At 52.6% G+C, this 26,745-nt stretch overlaps 1 pseudogene; it reads left to right on the forward strand.

Annotated features, from left to right (window-relative positions):
- Nucleotides 1–13,539: 13,539 nt before the first annotated feature.
- LOC111742137 lies at nt 13,540–13,658 on the forward strand (annotated as a pseudogene).
- Nucleotides 13,659–26,745: the final 13,087 nt, after the last annotated feature.

Below are 26,745 nucleotides of genomic sequence, written 5' to 3' on the forward strand. Positions count from 1 at the left end.
CACACTCACTCACACACACACTCACTCTCACACACACACACACTCACACACACACACTCACTCACACACACACACACTCACTCACACACACTCACTCACTCTCACACACACACACACACTCACACACACACACACACACACACACACACACACACACACTCACTTACTCACTCACTCATGCGGTAGGATAGACTTTCTCCAGCACCTCCCACCATCGCTGGCTCTGGGCAGGCCCTGTGCGCCCGAGTCTCTCCTTGGCTCGGGATGAACATAAACGCAGAAGTCCCATGAGAAGACACCGCTGGGAGTAGCCTGCTCTCGGTATACAGATCACCTTGGGTGCGCAGCAGCCATCAGAGGCAGGGCCCCCAGAGATCCACCACCCCAAACTAGCTGGCAGGGAAAGCTCGTGTAGCGGGCAGCTTGGCCTGCTCCGGAAGCTGGCCAACCACACAGCTGCGTGACCGGGGGTCACAACTTCTCTGGACTGAAGCAACTAAGAGGGAATATTTCTGCAGGGCCCTGAAGCCTAGATGCCCATGACCCCCTGTCCAGCCCAGCTGACACAGGCCGAGAGCCACCGGGGCTCTTTGCGGCCCACGCCTTCCACCCCACCTGCAAGCCCCGCCTGGCGAATCCTCCCAGAGGCGACTCACCTGGCTCCTGAGTCGCTCCATCTCAGCCTTTTGCTTATTTCATTCTTCACTCATCTCATAATCATTGCCATGATTATCGTTGCTGTATATAATCATCTGATAATCATTGCCATGATTACCATTGCTGTATATAACAGCTTCGCTGAGATATAATTCACATACCGCACGATTCACTCATGTAAAGCATACAGTTCGATGTGCTCAGTATATTCACAAGATTGTGCAACAGTTACCACAAACATCTTTTGGAGCAGACATGCAGGATGTGGTCTTTGTGTCTGGCTTCTGCCACGAAGCGTAACATTTTCAGGGCTCATCCTCCTCATTGTCTTCGGTTGCCTCAGAGCTTCGCCCCTTTTCATGGCTCAATGACCTCCATTGTGTGTCCTCCAGTGCGTTTACCCAGCCCTCGCTCTTCAAGGACATTCGGGGCCGTGATTACTTACCTGCTCTCTCGTTCCATCGGACGCTCTCCTTCCCTCTAGACCAGACCAGACACTCCATGGTCCACGTTCGCTCAGCATCTGGGGTGCGCATGGCACGGACGATGCTGGGTAAATATTTGCTGTCTGAATGAAGAGGGACAGAGCCTTCGTCAGAGACAGCCGACATCGGTGTGTGGCCTTCCTCCCATTCTCCCATCCACCTCCCCTTTCAACTTCCAGATGGGGCCCCTGAATAACAAAACTAGCATTTCATGGTAAACTTTCAGGCACCTGCCCAGCATTTCTCACTGTCGCACTGTGGACACCTCTCTGCTGGCAGGGGCCGTCCTGTGCCCTGCGGGTTGTTTGGCAGCACCCCCGGGTTTCTACCCGTGAGATGCCAGTGCTCCTTCCTCTCCTAGCTGTGATAACCAAAAACGGTTTCAAAATGTCCCCCAAGGAGCTAATTCCCCCCCTCCCCATCCGAGAACCCCTGGTCCACACTCATTTTCTTTTTGCAGGAATTGTCATTGAAGAGCAGAGAAGTCTGAGGCCCAGAGAGGTTTAGTGGCCTGACCACGGAGAGGCCAGGATGTGGAGCTTCTGCTCCCAGGGGTGAGCCCGACACCCCCGAGCAGGACCCAGGAATCGAGAGGACTTTCGACCTCCCTCGGGCCTGCCAGGTCACCGCCTGGGTGTCTCTTTGGGCTCCCTTTAAAACTCCCTCACGCTGCCCTCTTGGTGAGTTAAGCCAACACTGCAGAATGTTCCAGTGGGCCTCTCTCCCACCCCCTAAATCCTTATCATTCCTTTCATTTTTCAATGTTCACAAGACAAAGGAAATAAGCACTTGGAGGAAGACACAAGCTGTGTTTGTTCCTTAGCTGCTGCTGCGATGTAACTGGATCCTGCTCGGGGAGGTCAGCCTGGGTCCCTGAGCAGGGCCTGGCGGTGGGCACGTGAACTTCCACGGCCCTGGTACACTGAGAGAGACCAGGCCAAAGGACCCCCATATGCCACAGTAGATTTCCGCAACAGTGGGCTTCTTGTTGGTGGTTCAGGCTGGGGCCACACCTTCTCAGCCATGCCAAGGGCCTACTGGCTGAGGGCCAGCGGATGACCCGCGGGGAGCCTACTTGGCTCATCCAGCTGGGAGCAGAGAAGGGAAGAGGCTGGACTTTGGAGCCAGCTCTATCTGGTTGAGATTCCAAACCCCAGCTCTGTAGGGCCTTGAGGGGGTCACTTAAGAACCTGAGCCTGTGTCCTCATCCACGAGATGGGACCGGTAGCCCTGTCCTCCATGGAGTTGTTTGTGAAAATCGAGGGACTAATCCACACAAATTAATGCATGTCTGCTTGGCATTAATAAATAGCAAGCCATACATTAATAGGTTTATATTATATTGTATTTATTTTATAATAAATGTTATAAATTAATTGTTGTGTAGTGTACTTGGTACATGACAGACCCTCAGTGCTTCATACGCATTGAATAATTAACCTCCCCAACACATTACAGAAAACAGAGGCAGAGAGAGATGCAGTCACCTGCCTGGGGCTCACCACACAGCTAGCAACTGGCAGAGCTGGGATTTGAACCCCCGAGTCTAACTGCAAAGCCCTTGTGCTTAACCCCTGGGTTTTTGTGGTTTCTGGAATAAGAAGCCTAGAATGTAAAGAGTGTGGAGGATCAGCTTGTTGTTATTCATCAATATTGCTATCTTGCTGTGCGCCCAGGCCTCCTGGCCCACCTACGTCCATGGCACTGCCAGATTCCAGCACCTCTTGGCCCGCTGCTCGCTTCCGGTGGCAGGGAGGCCAAGGCGGGCCAGCCTCGAGCAACTAGCTGAGGCCCTTCAGTGATGGGACATGTTCAAGGCGAGTCTCCTTTCAGAGCTTGCTGGGATCTGCCCTGCTCTCTTTACTGTGGGCCCGGAAGGGAGTGGAGTGTCTGCGTCTTCAGCCCATCCTCAGACACACACACGTGTGTGCACATATATGCATGCTCGCTCCTTCCCTCTCTCTCTCTCTCCGCACTCCGCACCCAGCCCTCAGGTTGGGGCACAAAGCCGGTACCCAGGGCAGATTGCTCCCCCTAGCCAATTTTGAAGCCCCTAAAATGTCCCTAGCACTCTGCCAGGTACTTTTAGGGATGCTTAATTCACAGGGTGCCTGCGGGGGGCATGAACAGTGGTGAATCAGGCAGGAGTCTGCCAGACCCGAGCCAGGAGTTCCCTTGCCGTGTTCACCCCAGCTCTAGTCCTCAGCCCCTCCCTGAGGGCACAAGGAGTGGTGGCTTCTTTGTCCAGGTCCCCAGCAACACACACCGACTCTACCTGCAGAATCTCTGGAATGGATGTTGAGAGCTCAGGGTGGCCTGGCAGACCAAAAACCAGGCTTGAAAACTGGGTAGAGGCCAAGCAGTACAGCTGGACCACAGTCCTCCAATCTTGCCACAGGGCAGTCTGGACCCTGGGTGACCCAGCTGGCCCTGGACACCCACTGCTGCTGCCACCATGGAAGAGAACCTTCCCTCCCCCCACACACACTTCTCTGCTTCACTGGTTTGAGTCAAAGGCTGGGGGAAGCGTCTGCTGAAGGGAGTCATGATTGCATGCAGCCAGGAGCTGGGAAAATGAATGTGGAACCCGTTAGGCTATGACGTTCAGTGGGGAGGTCCCCTGGGAACCGTGCTGAGCCTCAGACAAGGGCCGGAGCCCTGACCAGCTGATGGTCCCCCACGAGACACTGGCAGACTCCCTGAGTGACTTACTGGCCCCACCCACAGCAATTCTTACTTAGGCAAAAGGAGCGAGTCATCAGTTCATGTAACTGGAAAGCCCGAGGATAATTGGTTTCAGGTATGGCTGGATCCAGGGGTCCAAGCGTGTTTCTAGGACTTGGTTCAGGACCCAGTTTCCCTTTCTCTGTCCTTTAGTTCCACATCCCCTGGGCTGGCTTCACTCTCAGATATTTTGTTCCAATGATGGCAAACTGGATGCTCAGCTCCAGCTTCACACCCTCTCAGGTTCAAGGGCAACAGAAAAAAAAAGTCATCCAGAGTTAGTGCTGATTGGTTCATTCTGACTGGCTTGATTTGAGTCACATGTCCACATAGGAACCAATCACAGTGACGAATAAAATGCAGGGCTCTGATTAGCCAGTCCTGAGTCATGTGGTCTGTCTTTGCAGCCTGGGAGGGAATCGAGCCCACTGAAACACGTGGACCAAGAGTTGGAGAGCGAGGTTCCCTGGCCAGGGCAAAGGTGAAAGGAATCTGGGTAGTAAAATCAGTTGTCACCAGAGTGACCATCGGTAGACTTCTGACTTGCCCCTGAGCCTTTCAGAGTGACAGCTGGCCATGCCTTGACCCGCAGTCCTGAGTTCAGTCCTGAGTTCCCAGAATGGGACTCTGGCCTCTCCTGACAGTTGGCCAGCGTGGTGACGGGCAGTTGGCCGCCCTCCTTCTGACTCCTGGCCCCTCCTGACCGGCAGTCCGTGGGTGCCCGGGGGCAGCTGGCTGGCGCCGCACCTGGCAGTGGACCAGTCCTATCGAGCAGTCCTCCGTGGGGCTGCCCTAAAGTAAAGAAGGGGCTCTCTTGGGGTCCACGCCACCACGCCCTGCCTCTGCCCCTCTTTGTACAGCCACTTATAAAAGTCTTTTGTCCCTGAGTGGTGGTAGCAGGAGCTCCTGTCCAGGGGACCAAGAAGCCATTTGGGGAGTGCCCTGTGGGAGCCCAGGACAGCGAGTCTGGAATGCAGGGATTCGGGAAATATTCGAGTGGGTGCTCAGTTTGCCCAGGCTCATTTGGTGTCTCTCACCTTCCAGCGAATTGCTCGGAGAGGCCGGTGATGGTCAGGCCCGGGGGTGGGGGCAGGGGAGAGTGGCAGTGAACTTAGCAGGCGGAGCTTGTCCTCTCCGAGCTTTCGGCCCACCGGAGACGCCCGACTCCTGTGATGACCTGTTAGATGGGTCGTGTTTTAGACAGGGGCAGGATGGCCCTCCGGGGAGCAATGTGTAAGCGGAGAACCCAGTGAGTCTCCCTCAGGTAGAGCAGAGAGAAGGCCCAGCTCGATTTGCCATTCAGGAGAGTCGACACTCTGGAGAGTCCGTGAGGTCAAATCACAGAGGCCATGATGGGCCCTGGTAAGGGTCTGGGACCTTCTTCCATGCGAGCGACATGATCAGACTTGCATTTTCGAAAGGTTGTTCCAGATCCAGATAGAACCGATTTGGGGGGACACAGGAGGATGCAGGGAGCAGTTCAGAGATCCAGATGAGAGAAGGAGGTGGACCAGAGCAGCGGGGCGCAGATGCAAAGAAGCAGGTTTGAAGGTCCCACCTGGCTGGAGCTGGGACCGACAGGCCTGGAAGCTGCCCACGCTGCACTGCTGGTAAGAGGCTGCCCAGGAGCATGCACAGCCGGATCCCGTCACTGTGCAAACGAGGGGTTCCCTGTCTGCATGCCCCCCGCATGCACACCCCCCGCCCCCTACCCGACACATCATGTTTGTGTGCATTGGGGTGTACCAGGAAGGTGGGGGAAAGTCACGTGATATGGGGGGAGGGCAGGGTAGGATGACTCGTTCTTCATGCATCTTTGTGTTGTCGCTGGTCACTAACGTGTTAACTCTTATAGCTCTGAAAAGGAATTTTAACGTAGGAACGGAAAGCGAGAACAGGAACGTGAGCGAGTGGCTGGGAGCGCTGGCTTTGGGGTCGCAGCGACCTGGGTTAGATCCTTGTTCAGTCATCGGCAACTAGGACACCCAAGGAGGGCGACTCGGTCCACCCCAGCCCTGTCTTTCGGCCATAAAATGAGGCTGCCGCACGGAGTATGGGCGATCACACGCGTCAAGTGCTTTGCACAGCGCCAAGGTGGCTGTCACTATTGTTACGGTCGACCTCCTCCCTCCACCCACCTCCCTCCATTCCTTCCTCCACATCCCCGGTGCATATGGCAGGAAAAAGGAGGCTAAGGTGAGGAGGGGCCTGCGTGACCAGCCCCAAAGAGGCCAGGACAGACAGACGGAAGACCAGGGGCCACCCCAGGGCCAGGGAAAGAGGCCAGCTTCTCCTCCAAGACCGGCTGGTCATGCGTCCGGCTCCTGCCCCGGGCCAGGATGACAGATGGTCCCTGAAGGAAAGGTCAGCGTCCCGGGAGCGGTTGTGCGTTTGGCGGAGGCCGACGGGGTGGGGCGCCTTCTGAGCGCTCGCTCAGCCCACGTCTGGTGTTTGGGGGCCTGGACCTCGCCAGCAACAGGACTTTATTTTGGTTACTAAGGATGGGAAGGTTCAGGTCATAAATTACTTTCTGGCCGGGCAGCCAGCCTCTCCCCCGGGGCAGCCCGCGGGCCTGAGGCCTCTTCAAGGCCAGCGTGTCCCCGGCCTCTCATCGCGGGCGGGAGGTCTGGTGGCGGCTCGGAAGCCCAGTGGGGAGGCGGGGGAGAGAGGAAAAGGGTCTCGGGGCCTGGGTTCAGAGCAAGGTTAGCCAAATAGTGGATAAATTAGGCGAGGGAAGCAGACAGCTCCCCTCGCGGTGAACTTTTCACCCAGCTAACCTGCTCCTCGCCCACTCTCAGGTGGCAGCAGCTCCCGCCTGTGGCTGTCACCTCGGGGGGGGGGGTTGTCACCTGCTTCTTCCCCCAAGCACTGTCAGTGCCACCCCAGGTGACAGGCTGAGGCTGGAGCACTCAGGACAGGCTACCGGGTCACAGAGTCTCATTTAGAAACTGGAAGATTTGCCCAGCCTGAAGTTCAACCTTGGGCGGTGTGGCCCAACTACCCCGCCCGTCCCCGTCCCCTCCCCCGATGGCCTCCCCCCGAGTGGGGCCCATGGTTCTGGCAGACCCAGCACCTGACTTTGACAGGGCCTTTGGGAGGAAGCGGGCCCTGGGATTTCGGGCGGGTTCTCCAGCAGGACCATTGATCCAATTCTCCTTTCCTTTGCTTGTTTCGGGCCTGAGCAACCCCTTGGGGAATGAGCTCCATCCTCAGGGAAGAAAGAGGGACCCCATGGAAAAGTGGGCTAGAGAGGCCCCCCAAGAACGGCCATTGTTCCGGGCTTCCTGCCGCAAACAGGTCTGCCTTCCCGGAGCCTTCTCCGAGCCAGCCCCGTGGATAGGAGAAACCTCGCGGACCATCAGGCTATAAGGTGTGCGCAACAGGAGGGCATGGGGGCCGGGCTGCCCCAGGGAGGGTCACCGAAGGGGGTCTGCAGAAGAGCCGGAGGAGGTCCCGAGACCCCGTCGCCTGGCCGTCTCCTCCCACCGTCACGTTCACCAGGGGCTGCCCAGCCTGGACGCACAGATGTGTGACCGACAAGCACAGGTGAGCTGGGCTGGGGGGGGAGGGCGGTGATCCAGTCGAGACACGCAGGACACCCTGGGGGTGGGGGCAGGGAGTCACCTGACGTTCACTCATTCCATGGGCACGTTGGGACTGATGCCTGCTTCGTCCTGAGCACCGGGCGCGGTGCCGGGGACACGTAGTGAGTGAGCTGGGCGAGGCACCCATGAATGCAGAGCAGAGCCTGGTGTGGGAGGAGGATGGCGGCTGAGAGACAGAGACAGGTACACAGAGCAACCCCAAGGGCAGACATCAGACCGTGACTGGGGTGGTCGGTGAAGGCCCGAGGGGGAGGCGACATCTGAGCTGTAGTCAGGATGATAAGGAAGGGACAACTATAACCTTGGAAGGAGACTAGTGTGGGGCGAGGTGGAGAGCTGGGCGAGCCCAAAGCACAGGGCTGATGGGCAGCATTAGAGGCAAGGCCAAGGCCAAAGTCATGACCTTAGATTTGCCCTCGGCTGTCCTGGTATTGTCTTCTTGTCAGCTCAGCTCGAGGCGCCCCGACCTGCCTGGCAGGGGGACCAGCTGGTTCTACCCCCCATGGGGAGGCTAAGGATTGACAAGCCCTATGGAGGTGAGTGGTCTAGATGGAGCCTTGGCTCTTACACCCATCATCCAGGTGACTCAGACACGTGACTTCAGCTTCGGAGCCTCCGTTTAGATTTCTGTAAAATGGAAACTCAACACTGACCTTCCCAAGGACTGAGGAAAAGAACCCAGTTGCTTGCGGAGTAGGCGCTCGCTCCTCCGAGGGCAAGTGAGCCCGCGGCTTCGTAGGAAGGCGTGAGCGAGCCCTTTCTCCACTGCAGACGTTTGAATACGGCCCACAGTCCGCGGAGGAAATAAAAACCCGACTGCTTTGGTCCCTGCCACCCGGAACCTTCTTGTCCGGGGCATGCACGCGGTGCCGAGGCCTGAGGTGTCTGTTGGAAGGGAGGCTGGAGCATCAATCATGCCTTTCACCTCCAACACCCGTCCCGCCGTGACCGTGCCCTCTGAGACGCTGCCCGCTCCTTCGCTGGACCCAGAGCCGTCTTTCCCAGTGACCCCGTGATCCTCGCCTGGGGCCGCAGAGAAAGAGAACCTGGGCGCAGCGTGGGAAGGGCGGGAATTCGGCTCCCCCACAGAGAGATCCCGGATCTTAGGGACTCTTCCTGGGATTCCATAAGCCATCACCCTTCTGTCTCTCACCGTGAAATTAGCTCTGTGTTTCCTGATTTAAAAAATAATATGTACTCACTATTTTTTAAAAATTTAAATAAAGTTAGAACACGTTCGGGTCTCGGCAGCTGCCTCACTGCATCGGGACCCCCTCTCCTGACCACACCAGGACAGCTGACCCTGTCACGGAGGAAGTGCCCCGGCCCGATGTGTTGGATGAGTGAATGAATAAATGAATAAATGTGGGGACAAACTCCTGTGATCCTGCAACGAGAGCTGGCTGCTTTAAGAACGGGTCATTGCGGTCATCAGCGTTCTATTCCCCCAAGGAACGGGTTCTCCTTAACGCCAGCCTGCAAGCCGTGGGACTCCCCTGGGGCGTGCTGACCTTTCTGCTTCCTGTCTTTCCCACAGTTCCCAGGCCAGGGGCTTCCCAGAGCAGATGGTCTGTCCATGGGCTCATTGTTTTTAAAATATTTATTTAGTATTATTAAAAAGACGATGTCGTGACAAGAAAGAAAAAAAAAATTGAAAAAACAGTATTGGGCATTCAGCAACTGCCTGAGCAGGTACTATCTGCCTGCCTGCAGCTGGTCCTTGGGACCCCGCTCAGCACAAGTTTGTAAGAAGCTGTAGTGTTTTTAAACTTAGGTTTACGATATACGGTTTTATTTAAACCCTTTAATAGATATTTTCCGTATTTCCGCGTAACCGTTAAAATCCTCACTTTAAAGATCATTTTAATGGCTTTATACTATTCCTCCATGCGGCTTTCCCGTATCTCCGGTCAGTTCTTTCCCTAACGGATAGGTAGATTGTGTCCGGTTTTGTTTTTCGTTTTTGTTTGCCGTTGACAACAGCACAGCCGTACGTATTCTGGCAGCCGTGGGGTGGATTTTCTCGCTGTGCTTCCTGTGATTATTTCCTGAGATGGAAAACTCTGAACGCCGCGCTTGCCACAGAACGAGCACTCAGCACTTCCCTCCAGTTCCTTTGCTCGTAAATAAATGATCTTTTCATGTTCTTTGCTCACATATATTGAACTCCTGATGCTCTTCTTGTTTGTTCGAATAAGCTCTTTATATAATGCAGCCATTCCTCCCTGACCTCACGTTCCCTGACCCTTTACTTTGGTCTCGGCATTTAGAATACGGAGACGCTTGTGGGTTTCGACATCTGCTCCTTCCCCGGAGCCGTCCTGGGTTGCATCAGAGTCCCCCCCTCGCCCTCGATGGTCCAAGAGCGAGTGAGGAGAAACGAGAGTCTGGAGGTTCATCAGTTGAGTAATTCAGTCGATCTTGTCTCAGGCTCAGTCAGCCTTCCCTGATGTCATGGCTCCCTGGGGACTTGGCTCACTGAAGCATGTGGAATAATTCTTTTGAAATGAAAGGACTCAGAATCTCCTCATTCTGAGAAGCTTTTGCCCCAGATTAAGTCAGTTGTCTTGATTCTGTGGTGGTTGCTCTTGCTTTATTTTTCCTTGTGTGGCAAATTCATTCACGTATTGAATATCCAATGAGAGCCTTCTTTGTGCAAGATGCTGAGTTTCAGGACATAATGGTGAACAAAACAGGCATGTCCTTGCCCCAGCGGAGTTTACAATTTCTTGGGAGATGCACACTGGCCAACGGCATCTAGTTGCTGAGTATTTATTTAGCATATACTGTGTGCCAGGCTGTCTGCTAGGGGCTGGGGACACCCAGGTGAGCAGAGATGACCCATCATTAACCAAATAACCGCATAGATAGAGGGTAACATATAACATGCGTTCTGAAGGAAGGGCTGTTGGAGCTACGTCAGCTATGACACAGGGATGTGACCTATGCTGCCTGAGGGTCCCAGGGGAGGGAGGAGCATCAAGGCAGGCTTCCCACAGGAAATGACATTTGGGGTGAGCTCTGAAGGCTGACTGGGAGTTAACCAGGCAAAGGGGAGAAAGATCTTTTGAGACAAAAGGAACAGCAGCACATGCAATGCCCTGGGGGCGGGAAGAGAGTCCAGGGTTGGGCACTGGGACACTAGGATGAAAGGCAGGGCCCCTCCTCGTCTGCTGGGTCAGTGTTTAGGGGACCCCTGTCCTGGTTCGGCCCACCTGCAGGGCCCCATCTGCCCCTACCCCAGCTGGGCAGCCCATTCCTCGTCTGATGGCAGGAGAGGTGTCAGGGGAGCCAGGGGGCAGGAGCCCGCTTTGGAGGACACATGGCAGAGAGCGAGAGGGCCATGTGAAGCCCCACGGTCACCCTGCTACTTTCCCTGACCTCTGCTGGGGCTCGGCCTCCCGCCTCTGCGAGTTCATGGGGAGGTGAAGCCTCCTCCAGGCAGAGGCTGGTTCCTTCCTCTTCAGAAGGGCCCGGGAAGGCCGGGAGGGCCCGTTTGTCCAGCTCTGTCCTCTCCTCTCCCCAGCTCTAGGCACCAAGCAGCAGAGGCTCCTGTGACTGTGCTGTCCTGGGCATGGGCTTGGTGGGCGGCCCCCAGACCCAGGGACCCGGGGACTGAGGCCAGATCACTACGACTCCCCTGAGCTGGACAGGCTGCCTCTCCCTGGTGGCTCAGAGCTCAAGTTCACTCTGCGGCAGCAAGGCAGTGAGAATGACGGCCACCTTGAGGACCTCAGGGTTTGCACAGTGTGTTCTGCAAAGGTGGCTTTGGCTCTTGTCCTCTGCAGGGCCCGGGGCTGTCACTGCCTTCCCACTCACTGGTCCTTACAGGGACATCCCGGCCCGTAGCCGGGACAACCCTGGGCTGGAATCCCTGACCCATCTCTACTCTGTGCGGGACCCTGAGCAGATTTACCTCTTGTGCCTCAGTTTCCCCATGTGTAAAATGGGTTCGCCCTACCCTGCGGAGCCGTGGCACCAGTGGTTTGGTGCCCGGTGACAGTTCCTGACAGCAGCTGGGAGAGAGGGGGCTTTACCAGCCCTGGCTGCTCTCATCCAGCCCTTCGACTTGGACTTGGGTGCTGGGGAGATAGTCGTAAATAACTGGATAAACTGAGGCCTCGCTTGTAGGACCCTGCATTCTCGTGGGGAGGCCCTGCCAGCAGGTCTCACTTCATCCTCACAAGAATCTGGCGATGGAGATATAAGTTGTATAGGTTTCTCGGGCCCAGAGAAGCTGTCAGATGCACTCAAGATCGCACAGCAAGTAAAAGGCCCAGCACAGTCAGGAGGGTCGTTGGCTGAGAACCTGGCCCGGTTCTCAGCCATGGAAGCTATGAGCTAGAGAGGAAGAAGTTTCCTGCACCAGCCCTTCCTGCAAGCCCAGAATTCCCCAGCCCCCAGGCCTCCACCCTGGAGCCCACATGTTTTCTCCGGCATATGCGGCTCTATCTGGAGGGAACTTGGCCCCTCTGAGGGAGCTGCTTGTCATTCTTCCCCAGCCCCTGCAAGAGCAGCTTGGTGAGCAGGGCCAGGCGGGCCCCTTTGTTGCACGCTGACAGGACAGTGCAGCCACCACACACTTCAGCTGCCAACTCGCTGCGGTCACTCAATCCATCACCGAGGGCGGGGACTCCTGGCCGGCCGCTCGCCTGCAGTGTTGTTCTAGTCTGCCTGGAGCTGTGAGATAAACGGGGCATGAACTGGCCTCCTGGCAGGGGGTCAGCCCCTTCTGCCCTCATTAAAGTGCCAATCAAGAAGAGGAATGGAGACAAGCAGAGGGAGCTCGGCCTCCCGGCCACCGAGGGGGCAGGATCCAGACGCCCCCTCCCCCGCCCCCGGCCCCCCGACCCACCCGAGAGCGCCTGGCGAATCCCACCCCTGGCCCTCGGGCTTCTGGTTGAAACGTAGCCCTTGGTTTTCCCTGCAGAGAGAGGCTGGTGGGGGCGGGGCTGGAAATTTGAGGCAGCAAAGGCCACTCACATGGGCCCGCTTGGGCCACTGGTCACTGCTGCCCCATAACAAATCGCCCCGAAACTTAGTGACTTAAAACAACTATTTTATTACCTCTGGAACCTGAGTGTTGACGGGGCTCAGTTAGGTGAATCTTCAGCTCCATGTGATGTTGGCAGGGCCCCCACGGGGGCGGGAAAGCGTCCAGGTGGCTCAGGCACAAATCTGGTGCCTTTGGGGGGACATCCAGACAGCAGCGCGCACCTGATTCTTTGGCGTGACTGGGCTTCTCTCTCCATCTCCATGGAGTCTCGGTGTCTCTTCTTGTCCACGTGAGCCCTCCACGCGGTCTCTCCCACAGAGTAGCCACACTACTGATTGTAACGTAGGGCTCCCACAAGTGCAGGGGTGGAATGTGCCGGGCCTTCTTAAGGCATTCACCTGGGACAGGTACGGAGTAGCTTCTGCCCCATCCTGAAGTGAGTCATGGGCCAGCCCGATTCAGTGTGGGAACCACCCTCCCCAGGGGAGTGGATGCTGGGAGGCACGGTCCCTTAGGGCTGTCTTTGGAAACTGGCTGACACATGCTTTGCTCAGGAGAGGATGGAGCAAGCTCTCTTCTTTCCTGGGTTCTCTGCCCAGAGGCCGAGTGGACCAGAGGCCTCTTGGTGGCGGGGGAGGCTGTAATTGTCTCCTCCCATGCATACACACACCCTCCACAATTCATCTGTTCTTTAGAAAAACCCCTAAAGCCTATCACGAGGCAGTTGAAAAACAAAAAAGAATAATAGCATGATTGCCAACCGAGAATTTTTTATCCAGTGAAAATATCCTTCAGAACGCAAAGATATTTCAGGAAAGCAAAACTGAGATAATTTGTTGTCATTTCGTGATGCAGACCTTCGCTACAGCAAGTACTGAGGCTGTTCTCCAGGTTAAAGAGAAACGATCCCAGAGAGAATCACATATCTTCAGGAAAAAATAAAGAGCGTCAGAAATGGTAAACACATGGATGTTTACAAAAACTCACTTCAAAGACTATCAACTAGTTAAAGCAAAAATAACAGTGTATGGCAGAGTTTATCATATCTGCAGAAATAAAATATAAGACAATAGTCTCCGGCCATGCCACCCTGAACGTGCTCGATCTTGGCTGACCTCAGAAGCTAAGCAGGGTCGGGCCTGGTTAGTCCTTGGATGGGAGACCACCTAGGAAGACCAGGTGCTGTAGGCATTAAAAAAAAATATGACATAGCACGAAGAGAAGAAAATGAGTAAATGAAATTATGCCGTTCGAAGTTCTTACAATAATACGAGAAGTGATATGATAGTAATTCAAGGTAGGCTGTGATAAGTGAAGAATGAGTATTTTAATCTCTAGAGCGATGATAAAAAAAAAAAAGGAAGTTTAAAAGCCAACGAGATAATGATGTGTAAATATAGGTTCACCGATGGCAGCGAACACACCGCTCTGGTGCGGGATGCTGACAGCGAGGGAGGCTGGACACACTGAGGGCACGGGGTATACCAGAACTCTGGACTTTTCACTCGGTTTTGCTGTGGACATAAAACTATTCAAAAAAATAAAGTCTGTTTTTTAAAAAATTCGAGACGAGGTAAAATGTCATTCTAAAACGTACGCAACCCAAAATAAGAAAGGAAAGGAAAAAGCAAAGGAACGGAGAGCGGATGGAACACACAGAAAACATTTAGGAAAATGCTGGCCCGAAACCCAACCACACGAGTACGTACATTCAATGTAAACGGACTCGACACCCCAAAGGAAAAACAGAGTATCCCACCAGATACAAGAGCGAGACCCAACTATACGCTGTTCATTAACTATGTGGACAGCTGAAGGAGGGAGGTAGAAGGTCGGAAAAAGCTGTATCATGGAAACACAAATCAAAAGAAAGCTGGGGTGGCTATGTTTCCATCGGGCGAAGAAGACGCTGAGACAAATAGTATTTCCAGAGATAAAGCGAAACATCGCACAATGAAACAAGGTCAGTTCGTAATAACCACCCTAATTATGTCCCATGAATAATCTTAATGACATAGCTTCAATACATGAAGCAAAAACGGACAGAATGAAAAGAAATCAACAAATCCACAGTAATGATTAGATAATGGAACGCTCCCCTTGGAGACACGGACAGAAAGCAGACATGAATCCGTCCAGATACACAGGCTTTGGAAAAGAGAGCGAGAGAAGAGGGGGTGGAGAAGGGAACTCCAATCTTTTGAGGAATTTTACTTTAAAGAGAGCAGAGACTTGAGCGAGGGCTGGGGGTATGAGATCAAGGGTGGATGACGATGGGAGAAATAACGGCATGTTTGAATTCTCACGAGGAGGGTCCAGGAGGGTGGGGAACGGTGATACGGACAGCGCAGCCGCATCGAGGCAGGAAGGGATGTGGGCGGGAGCCGGACTGGTCCGAGGGGTCGGTGGTCTTGTGTCAGGGGCATGGAGCTGGAGAAGAGTACCTTCCCCAAGATGACGTCGGCCTCAGCCACTGGGCTTTGTGCTGTGGCCAGGCCTCCTGGGGAGGGGTGGGGGGGCTGCTGGGGTAGGATCCTCACCAGCCTCTCAGATTGGTCATTCTCCTCCAGATCTTTGCCCCAGGATAATTCAAGCTGGTCACAGGAAGCTACCGCGACACGAGAGACTGGAGCAAGAATGTTGCCTTTATCATTTTCATATATATATGTGTGTGTATATATGTATATGTATATATAACTCGTCTATACACGTATATATTTAACATTTAGGAATTTGTTTCAGTCTTTTTAAAATAACACAGAAGGATGAAAAGATTTTTTTTTGAAGGTGATCAGTTCACATAAAAAGAAATGGCTTTTAAACATAATCTCTCATAAGAGAAGTGCACGTTAAAATGACACGGAGATATGTATTTTCCCCATATGGGCAAACATCTAAACATTTGCCGGCACGTTGTGTTGGTGAAGGTTTGAGGAAATGCTCTCGCATTCATTTTGGTTTGTAAATTGCTATGAACTCTACGGAAGGTAATTTGGCAATATTTATCAAAATTACGAATGAGCAAGAATCCAGAAATTCCTTTTCTGGGAACTTAACTTAGACATCGAAATATCGGGTCTGTACAAGGTGACTGATTGCAGCTTTGTTTGTAATAGCAAAAACACGGGAAATAACCCAAGCAAGCATCAGTCGGGGATTGGTTAGATAAATTATGGCATATCTGTACAACAGCGTTAAAATCATGCTGTTATCCAAAAAATTAGCATGCTCTTTACGTGCTGATATGGAGTGACCTCCAAGACACGTCATTAATTTAAAAAGGTACAGAAATAGTATGCTAAAATTTTGTAAAAGAAAAAAAAAAATACAGATAGGGAGGAGAGTATATAAATACATGTATTATGTAACTGCCTATATCTATGTATATCCGTATCTGCATTTATATCTATAGCTATATTTAGTCTCTGTGTATGTGTTTATCTCCCTGGAAAAATATACAGGAAACTGGACACTAAATGATAGGAGTGGGAAGGAGGAAAAAGATAAAGTGGCCATAAATAAAAACAAACACAGAAGGCAACATTTAACAAACAACACTCAATATAGTCTACTCTACTTCCTGTTTCCTTTCTAAATACTACATTTTATCTTCTATATAGATGTGTTTCAGGAATTCCATCCAGACAATATGAAGAACATTAAACCCGATAATTTGACCATAAACGGGGCTATAATAACAGAAATAAAAGATGAGTTGGAAAGAAGCCCGCCAGTCATGTTTGCTAAGCACCTATTTTGTGCTTAGGATGAGAAAGTCTGGCTCTACAACTGGTAGAAATAGTGTACAACCAATGGTTTCTTATTCCTATTTTCAATCTGTTGACATATTTTAAAGGTGATGAATTATTGAGTTAAAACACTAATATTCCAGGACATTCTCCTTGGTCACTTGTGAGGGTCCACTTGATTAGATAACTAGGTTAACAGAACAAAGCAGAGGGCCAAAAAATACGAGCTGCAAGATGACAAAATGCATCCTTGCCCAACATCTGAACTTTTACTAACATAACTGGTGTCATCTTCTGAAGTAAATGGGCCGAAGTTTGTAACCACTGTTCCCTGTGCTGAGGCGCGCAGGGACAGATGGCTCTGGGGAGCCCTTGGGTGGGACCTGGCCACCGAGGCCTCCGACTGGCTCGCTCGTGCCTGGTCTTGTTTCACACGTGGCATGTCCGCGTGCACATCTCCTGCCTCTGTGCCTGGGACTTTAAACACCCTGGGCCGCTGGCCAGTGGCCTTGGTTTTGTTTGCAGAGTTGCCCAATCTGACACCGGCGTTGAGCAATCAAAGATAGGCTCCCGGAGCCCAAAGGCGGAGAAGCAGATGGGCGTCTTGCCTCTCGTGACCCCCAGGGAACTCCAGGGGACCCAAGAGCACCACGAGATGCTCCCGAAATGTCATAGCCAAACAGACTTGGATTAACCTTCCCTAAGGCTGATGGCAAGTCCTTGGAGGGGAAATGGCAGAGCCAGGCCGACCCGCACTGGGCATCCCGCTGTGAGCGAACTGGTCATCCTAGAGAGCCACGGGCCGTGCATTCTTCCTGCACCAGCCCTGCACCCCAACTCGACTGTCCCTCACCCCGCTCTCACCCGCTGGCAGCTCCCACAGAGCTCTCACACCAGGCAGATCCGTGAGCCTCCGAACTGAGGCCTAATATCCGATAGGAATCTGCCCTTCACCCGCCCAGAAATGCCCCCAAGTGCCAAGACCTTACTCGGAGGCGTGAATCCTCACGGTTCATGACCACAGCTGAGGGTCTGGCAGGGCAGAGCAGCCTACCCATGCGACTCTGTCCCAACCCTGAGACCCACTGCTATTCGTGGACAGGGTCTTCCCATCCGGGCCGGGCCTGCACTCCCCCGGGGCCCAGAATCCAGCCACTTCCCGAAGCCATTTTTTTTTTTTTTTTGCATTTCTGTGTAACAGCCCACAGTGCAATGTCCCATCACCTACTTCTGTCCTGTGCAATACGGCAGCGGCCAGCTACACGTGACCATTGGAATGTGCCTAGTCAGAACTGACGCACTCTGTAAGTGTGAAACACACACCAGGCGTTAAAACTGTAGTGCAGAATAAGAGTGCGAAGTGTCTCCTTAATACTTTTTATATTGACTACACACTAAATGATATTTTGGACATACCGAGTTAAATATATCATGAAAATTAATTTCCCCTTTCTTTTTCCTTTCTGTAAAGTGTGACTCCTATAGAATTTTAAATTATGCATGTGACTTGCATTACATTGCTACGGGACAGTTGAGGTCTCCTTGGTTACCACAGAGTTACATTTCTCAGACCCCCCCTCCCCACCCTTCCTGTGTGGTTCCAAGGTAGAGTTGCAAAAAGGGACAGGTGCCTGAGATCTGGGAGGCTAAGGTGGGCCTGGCCACTGGGCCTCGAAGGTCATCGTTGGGTGGGGGCGGCACGAGGCAGACAAGGAAAGGCTGGTCGGTTCCAGTTTGTCCTTGCTCTTGTCCCAAAGCCGGCTTTTTCCTGATGGCCGGCCTCGCTGGCCAACACTGACCCCAGCCCAGAGCCTTTGCTACAAACACCTTGCAACGATGTCCACCTGGTCCCCTCCTGTCCCTTCGCCCGTAGAAGTTAATGACCTTGTTCTGACTCCTTCGCCCCCTTTCAGCCCCCAGCCCCCCGAGCCCTGCGCCCAGTCTAACTCCCATAACACGACCGTGACTGACGCCCGCCCTCCCGAGGCACTGAGGCCTCAGAGTCCAGTCTGATTGGGAGTAAAAACACAAAACAAAACCGAGAACAACAAAAAAACCCCACGCTGGTTCGTGTCTCACAACGCAACTGGACAGGTCTCGGAAGAGAGGCCCCGCTCTGCAGTCAGGCTTCCCGCCGGGGCCATAAGGCGCTCGGCTCCCTTCCCTGTCGTTCTGTCCACCTGACTTATTCTCTCCTTCGCCATCTCACTTCCCACTGGCTGCTTCTTTCCTGTCACACACCTGCCCAACTCCGTTTTTTTTTTAAACGCCTAAAAGAAAAAAAAAAAAAAAACCACCCTCACTCTTTCTCTCCCACAGTCAGATCTGAAAGAGACATCTCCACGCACTTCACCTTCGGACCCTGTTTCGACACGGCCGCCCCCGCAGCTGCTGGGGAGCAGCTCGCCGACGGCCTAGTTTCCAAGACCTTAGCTTCTTTCCAGTCTTGCTCAGCCTGACCTCGGAGCAGAGCTGGACACGACTGCCCAGTCCCCCTCCTTGGCCCTCTCCCCGAGACCATTCATTCCGTCCGCCAACCTCATCTCCCGACTCACCACCCCGGGCCCTCCCCCTCCTCTCCCAGCCCCTCGTCAGGCCTCCCCGGGGCGCTGACCTTAGCCCTCCTCCCTTCATGCCCTCCCTGTGTACTGCCATCTACTCCGTGGTTTACCTACCAAGGAATGGCCCCCCAATCCTTATCTGTCCAGCACTGCTAATTGGATATTATATTACAAAAGACGCCACGTGCAATGCGCCCCAAATCAAACTCCACCCTCCCATCCCCTTCCGGTTTTGTCTCGGAGTAGTAAGACCCCTCCTCCTGCAAGCAATCTCCATGAGTAAATGCACCTTTGAACCAACTTAAGCCAAGCCCAGGGCCTCGAGTGAAGGCCTCACGACCTGGCCTCTCCCCACTGTGCTTCCCCCTGGGGCGGGCCCTCCCTACACGCTCGTTCCCGGCAGCTCTGGGCTCCCACCTTCCAGGTTCACGTCCAGTGGAAGGAAAGCATCTCTTCCTGGCAACGTCTGCCAAAGTGCCTGGGTTCACCCTGATTGGACCAAGTGTCCGTTCCAGAAGCAATCCAGGGAGAGGATTACACTGACTGGCAATCGGATTTTATATATCTACATACAGGTGGGTAAGAGAGAGTGCCCCTAAGGGATTTAGGGTCTTTTCCCGGAAGAAGGGAGAACCGATTCTGGTCGGCAACAGTAGCTATTGTCATCACTCCAACCTAAGAAGCACCGTTATCCTCGTCATTCTCCCTCCTGGTCACACGCCTCCGATCAAGGTACTAGGCAGAGTCTTCCTTTCCTGTCTCTCAGTCTCTCTCCATTCTTAGTTTAACCCCTTCGTAACCTCTCTGGCCGGGACCGGCACTCGCCCACGGCACTCCCGTTCGGCCCGTCCTCCACGCCACTCTCACGATATCTTATGAAAGCTCAAATTGGATATCATCACCTTTCCTTTCTCAACACAGCTTCGAGATCCACCCACGTGGTTCTGTGTGGCAGTAGCTCGATCAGGTCTCTTGCTGAGTAGTATTCTGCCCTCATGTCACACCCCGATTCGTTTAATATCCATTCACCTGTTGATGGACATTTGAGTTGGGGTATTATGGTTAAGCATTTGTGCACAAAGCCTTTGTGAGGATCTCTCTCCATTGCTCTTGATATCCAGGAGTGGAACGGATGGGTCACGTGGTGAGCGTCTGTTTAACTCTTGGAGACACCGCCGAGCCGTTTTCCAAACTAGTCCTACGTTCCCACCAGCACTGTACGAGAATTCCATGTGCTCCGCATCCTTGCCAATGCTTGCCGTTGTCAAACGTTTTAACTTTAATTATTCTACAGGTGTGTAGTGGTATTTCGTTGTTTTTAATTTGCATTTCCCTGTGAGTGACGCTGCACATTTTTCATGTGCTTTTGGTCTCTTTGTATATATCTCTTACGAAGTGTTTGTTGAAATATCTGCTTATTTTCAATTGCGTTACACAACTCATCGAGTTTATTTGCTAAAAAAAGTTGTTTAAAAATTTTGCATCTATGTTCACGAGGGAGACTGGTCTTTTCTTTTCCTGTAAGACTTCTATCTGGTTTTGGTATCAGAGTAATTCTGACCTCTAAAATAATCTGGAAAGTGCTTTCTCTTCTATTTTCTGAAAGGACTTGTATAGGATTGATATCAATTTTTCCATAAATGTTTGATGGTGGAATTAACAAGCGAAGCCATTTGGACCTGGACTTTCCTTCGTCACAAGGTTTTTAATTACAAATTTAGTTTCTTTCATAGACATAGGGATATTCAAATTTTCCGTGTCTTCAGTTTCAGTCATTTGTGCCTTTCAAGAAACGTATCCACTTTTTCTGAGTCGTAGATTTAGAGGCAAAAAGTTACTCGTAATGTCCCCTTGTTATCTTTACGCGTCTGTAGGACCTGTAATGATGTCTCTTTTCTTTTTTCAGTGTGACATATTTGGGGAAGTGCAGGGGTGGAAAGAAACAAACTCTCATCCCCCCCTTTAGGAAATCGGCACACCCCACCTCTGATGGAAAGAAGTGAGGAACGGGTCGTAGAAATATAAAAAGGAGGTAAATCCAAGAAGAAATTAGAAAATAATTAATTGAAAGGAGTTGCCTCTGGGGACAGGACTGGTGTGGAGTGGAACCGTGTGGGGCAAACCGGAAAGTAGCTCATTCCAAACCAAAACGAAATTCAAGTTCAGGGTTCTTTCCCTCTAGATTTCTTCTCTCGTTTGCCTTTCCCTCCCTCGATTCGGGCTGCACTGAAGATGCACTTTGTGATTCAGTCCTTCTGTGAAAACCTCTCAGCAGCACCGTTAGGGGCCGTGGCTCGGTCTGGTTTTCTTGGTTGTCAGACTCCATTCCTATCCTATCTTTGGTGGGGGGCAGACTTCGACACCCCCAAGACCCTCATCTTGGGCCAGCAGTGACCTAGTTGCTTGAAACCCAGAGGATCATTTTTTTTACGCTTCTTTTTATGACAAAATTATCTTCAGTAATAATCACAAATGAAACAAATAATAGCAATAAGAAATACAGACTGAAAAAAATTCTATTGAACTTTTAAAATACATAATTATGCCGGTAAAAATTAAATAAGTATTATAGTACCAAAAAAGGGCACGACTACTTAATCTTTTAATATATTTTTATATTTATATTTTTATATTTACTTGATGGCTCGATTTTTTTAATTTTTTTTGATTACAGACCTGTATAACTAATGTTTAATTAAATGTCCAGTAACTAATAAGTGAACTTTAAAAGAAGTCAATATATCTACAAAAAGGTATGATTTTTGGCAACTAATAAATCCTTCCACTGATATAATGCTTTCCTTTCTTTATATTTCATTTAGGAACTAAAATTTGCACTTTCCAAACAAAAACATCACACTTCCTAGTCCGCACTGTTTCAGGGTTTAACATTTTAAGCATAGGTAAAAACCACAGGTGGTCACATAGAATAAAGCAACTCAGGTTCTATCACTTTTAGGTCACTATCATCATTTAGTTCAAATTACTATTGAAATGCAGGGATACGTAGGGAACAGGTTGGAGCCTTGACGAAGCCCCAAGGACACTCGTAACGGCTCCAAATGTTAGACTTCCTCGCAAAATGAGGGCGCATAGCTGAGTCTGGGGCGGGGGGCGGGCGCCGCATAACTGAGGGTTCTCAGAGTTCATTTCCATGTGGAATATGAGGTTTATTAAAGGACAAAGAACATGAACATGCCAATTGGAAGCTTACATACGTGTTATTAAAACTCAACAGAACTTAAACCCACTAACGATGTTTAAGGGGAAGAGAATGCTATCAGATGGTGTTCAGAACTGCCCGGTGCGTGATGATGGAAAGATGGCTGGCTTTTCGTCCCAGGGGCATGACCGTTTCTAACTGTCTACAGGCGCCCCAGGCGACCACTGCCACCGCGGCCAGATCGCTGTCGTGAGCCGACCCTTCGACTGCCACTCCGTCACAGGAAAGGATGTTTCATCATTCCTACTTGGCCTGCCACCTACATCTCACCTGGACTTAGCTCCTGCTCCCACAGTTCCAACCAAACTTTTCTCACGGGCAACGTCCCCCAGCCTGTCGAATGCAGCATGCATCTCCCTCGGCTTTTCAGCGCCGCCCAACCCAGCTGACCACGTCCTCTTTCTTGAAACACCCTCTCTACTTTCCTACCTGGCGTTCCCGGGGCTCAGTCCAGCCCTGCCCGCTTCTCACGTTCGACTCACAATAATCGCATCGACGCCCATGACGCCTAACACCGCACGGGCGGGTCCCCCTCTCCTAAGCTCCAAGCTGCTCGCTTACCAGTCTCTGCTGAAGAGGTCACTGACATCTCAAACCAAAGCTGCCCGTAACGTCATCTATTCATTTAATGTTCAACAAATCCTTAACTGTCAGTAAACGGCCACCAGCCACGAACGTCCTGCGCTTCCCCCAGGGTTCCCACATCGCCTGTCATCAGGTCACCTAACTGGGAACTACCCCTGATGCCTCTTTCCCCCTAGTCCTCTCCACCAAGTCCCTGTGTCTCATCGATTCTCCTTCGAAAACGTCCCCCAAGTCTACGTGCTTCTCTGCATCTCCACTACCCTCTCCTAGTCCTCGGCCCCGGACTAGTGCACAGCCTTCCCCTCTTGACTCATTCTCCCCATTCTTCATTTTGCAGCCAGGGAGCTATTTTTTTTGAGATGCCGATTTTACAGTGAAATCCCGTGCTTCGCACTTTCCCCGTCTGGCTTACAAAGTCCAGCATGACCTGGCCGCCGGCCGCCTGTCTCCAGCCTCATGTCATGATGCTGCAGCCAACTGGGGACCCTGGTCTCAGGAGTGCTGAGCTGCCGCTACCCGCCCGGACGTCCCACGTGGACCTCTTGTTCCCCTCTGCCTGGCCGGTTCTTCACAGCCCGTGGCTACCTGCCTCTCCTGGGGAAGCCTCCCCTGCCCCATCCTGACGTCCACGAGCCCGGTGAGTGTGTACCCCTTCTCATCGCGTAGCCCGGGCCCCCAGCACCGAGCCTGGCATCTAGGCGGATGCTTGTCACGAGGGCTGGCAGAGGCGTAGGGACTCCAGAATCAGGAGAGGGGCCTTTTGCAGGCTTGGCCAAACTTTCCAGGGATCCCTGTTCCCCTGAAGGTCACCGCCTTAGGAAAACGTGCCCCAAAGGCGGCACTTTGCTCCCTAGGGTGGCCCTGGGTGTCGTCTCAGAACCTCCCCCTGCCCTCTCTCCGCACCCAAACGCCCTCTGGGGTCCACTCGCCCAGGGCTCCCAAGGGTCAAGTTGGTCTCGATCCACACATTTCCTCCAAGGCAACACGTACCTGTGACTTTTGGTGCTTTTGAGTCAGACCACAATAAGCGTGGGGTGTGAAGGCTTGCTACCCCTGGGAACCGTGTACTCTGGGTGTGCTGCTTGGCTGAGGGCCGCGGGAGTGCATGATGGTCTGGCTCCTCTGCGGGGCGACAAGTGGGTGGCCCGGCACTGGGGAGGGTTAGGCAGCTCTGTGAGGCCGTTGTGCTGGCATCAGAGCCGTTTCAGGTTCCCACTGGATCACCTGGAGGCAGCTTGACTACGGCTGCCATGCTATCTCCTTCCTCCTTTCTCCTGTGTTACTTTAAGGACTTATTGCTGTTCCCAAGGAGTACAGTGGAAGTTAGCGATTGCTTCTCTGGCCACATGAAGATGTAGGTCAGGGCTCTCTTACACACAGAAAAAAGTTTGCACAGGATTTGATTACTGTAGTCTGTAAACTTGTATCTCTAAGTACGTGTATATGCATCTACCTACCTACCTACCTACTTACCATTTTACAGGCCTCAGAGTGAATATACTTTTGTTTCATGTTCATGGAACATTTATAAAAACTGTTCAAGTACTCAGACAAAAAAAAAAAATCATAAAAGATTTTTTTTTTAATATGGAAACTTTCACTTTAGAGATGGAAAGACTCAAAAATATTAGCAAATAGAAGCAGGGAATGTATCAAAAGAATAATAGATTAACACGTTATGAGCAAATGCGCTCATTCTGGGGACTAAGGGTGGCTAAGGGTGGTACGGCATCAGGAAATCTATCAACAACGTAATGTTCTCACATTAAACAATGAACGGAGAAAAAACAATATGGTCATAACAACAGATGCTGCGAGTGCTTTTGCTGTAAGTCGGCATCCATTCCCAACTTAAATTCCTCCAAACGAAAAGATGGCCAAGTTCACTGCCAGGGAAACGCAAAACAAAGTTGAGACTGAGCCAGCTCCCCGTGCCCCCCACACTGGCGAGCAGAGGTGCAGGGAGAGGATGCTCGCAGGTGGCTGCCGCCGGCCGCGTCCCCACCGGCACTTTGGGAAAGTGATCTCGCACATACCCGACACGATCGGCTCCTGCCAAGCTACCGCGCAGAAGTAAAACTGGCGTCGAAGCACAGAAATGGGGGCTGTTTATTGCAGTGTTGTTCTGGGGGGAGGGGCGGGGTCGGATGGGCTGAAAAGCAAGGAGATGCCCATCCACAGGGAACAGCTGGGTCAACGACAGAACTTTTTGCACCGTCGACTATTATGCAGCCCTGAAGAGCATGGAGTCGCACCAGCCTGAAGGGAACGCTGAGGAGCTGCAAGAAAGTACGTATGATCCCAACGCCATGAAAACAGACGTCAGGAGACTGCATGTGAATCCTTCTGTCTACGGACCCGCCCGAACATAACTGCACGAGCGCAGTGAGCACGTGGGCAACACGTGAGATGATGAGCTTCGAGGGAGAGAGGGAGGGATAGTGGGGAGAGGAACGAAAAGGGAAAAATATAGCAATAACTGCCCTCATGTGATGGAACATGTACGTGAAACTTTATTTCTGTTCTGTGTTTGTATAAAAGTTTCAACAGGACTGCTCCACAGGTGGCTCCTTTTTCCTCCCTCGGTGTCTAGACCTGCCCAGCCAGGGAAACACAGCCAGGAGCTGAGGCCGCTCCTCAAAACCGGTGACTTGGGACCTGCAGGGTGGCACGCTGAGCTGGCGGAGGCAGGTAGATGTCACACAGACACCCTTTCTATGCCAACAGCTTCTCCATGCCTCAGATGCTCGGACGGTTTGTCTTTGAACACCGCCCACTGCCCGGTAGCCCTGAACTATTTCCGTTATGCTCTCTCTCATTTGGGGGTGTTGGCTGCACCTCCCACAGTCTCCCCCACTTAGAAGGGGCATATTCTCTAGATGACATGTTGTGGTTGGACAGTGTCGCTTTGACGCTTGGCTCTGACTGGCTCTCGTCGAGTTCACGTGGGCAGTGATGGATGAGGTGCCGGAACAGGCGAGAGGCAGCATTTCACGATTAAATGCAGTTCTTTGCCTGTTCCATGCTGAATGCGGCTGGAACCAGGCTGCCTGGTCTCATTTTAAATTCAAGATCACCGACCTCAAATGAGCTGCCTGATCTGTTCACTTTCCCATGGTCCTAAATGACCGACATCTTCTCCCCTCCCTGCAACTTCCTGCCCTTCTCTGCTGACCTCCCGGGGGAAACAGAAGCAACCGAATGACAATCTCGTGCCGCTTCCGCCGCAGCCACTCGTCTTCCTGGCCGGCCGGTCTCCCTTCTCCCCTCCCACTGCCCCGTTACCCTTCACTCCTCTCCTGCTTGTGGCCAGATCACTCCAGAGAGCTGTCCGTCTGGCCTCCGATTCCTCTCCTTCAACTTTTCTCTCTTAACTACTCCAACCTGGCTTTCGCCCTCACCACTCCGCTAGAACTGCTCTCAGAAGGGTCTCCAGCGGCTTCGGTGTCGCAAGCCCAATATTACTCCACTACTGGCTCTCATCCTACTCGATTCCTCGTTCACCTTCCTGCTCTTTGAAACCTTTCTGGACCGTCTTCCGGGGCCCACCTGCGGGCTTCACGCCGGCGTCTGGACGGCTCCGCTCACTCCCCCTTGCTGTTCCCCTCCATCTACCTGACCTCTAAACGTTGGGGAGCCCCGGGGTTCAGATCTGGGGCCTTCTCTTTGCCACCGCCACTCAGTGCTTTGGGGATTCCATCTGGGCGCCACTTGTCATCTGCATGCTGATGACTCCCAACCGGGAGACCTCGGCCTGGACTGAGCTCCTGAATTCCAGACCGCAGGGCGACGGCCTTCTTGACGGCCCCAGTGGACATCAAGCAGGCACCTCGAACCTAACATGTCCCCTCCAGGGAGCTCCAAATCTGCTCCCTGAAGTCTCCCCTTCTTGGTAAATGACGTCCATCCAGGCGGGGCCTCGTGGGTGGGGGGCGGGAGCAGCCAGTGCTCGGCCGGGCCCGAGAGCAGAAAGCGCTGCCAGCTCTTGTAACGTTAAGCCCAGATCAAGGCACAGAGTTCGCCCTAGTGGTGTGCCTCCCTGGAGCGAGGGGACAGGGGACACAGGTCACGGGGGACGTTGTAACACGTTTGGCATTTGGCACTGAGGATGGCTCTAGGATCTATGGAACACCGAGAAACCACACGAAAACAACGTGTCT

Source organism: Pteropus vampyrus, unplaced genomic scaffold, assembly GCF_000151845.1.
Source record: "Pteropus vampyrus isolate Shadow unplaced genomic scaffold, Pvam_2.0 Scaffold86, whole genome shotgun sequence".
Taxonomy (NCBI): Eukaryota; Metazoa; Chordata; class Mammalia; order Chiroptera; family Pteropodidae; genus Pteropus; species Pteropus vampyrus.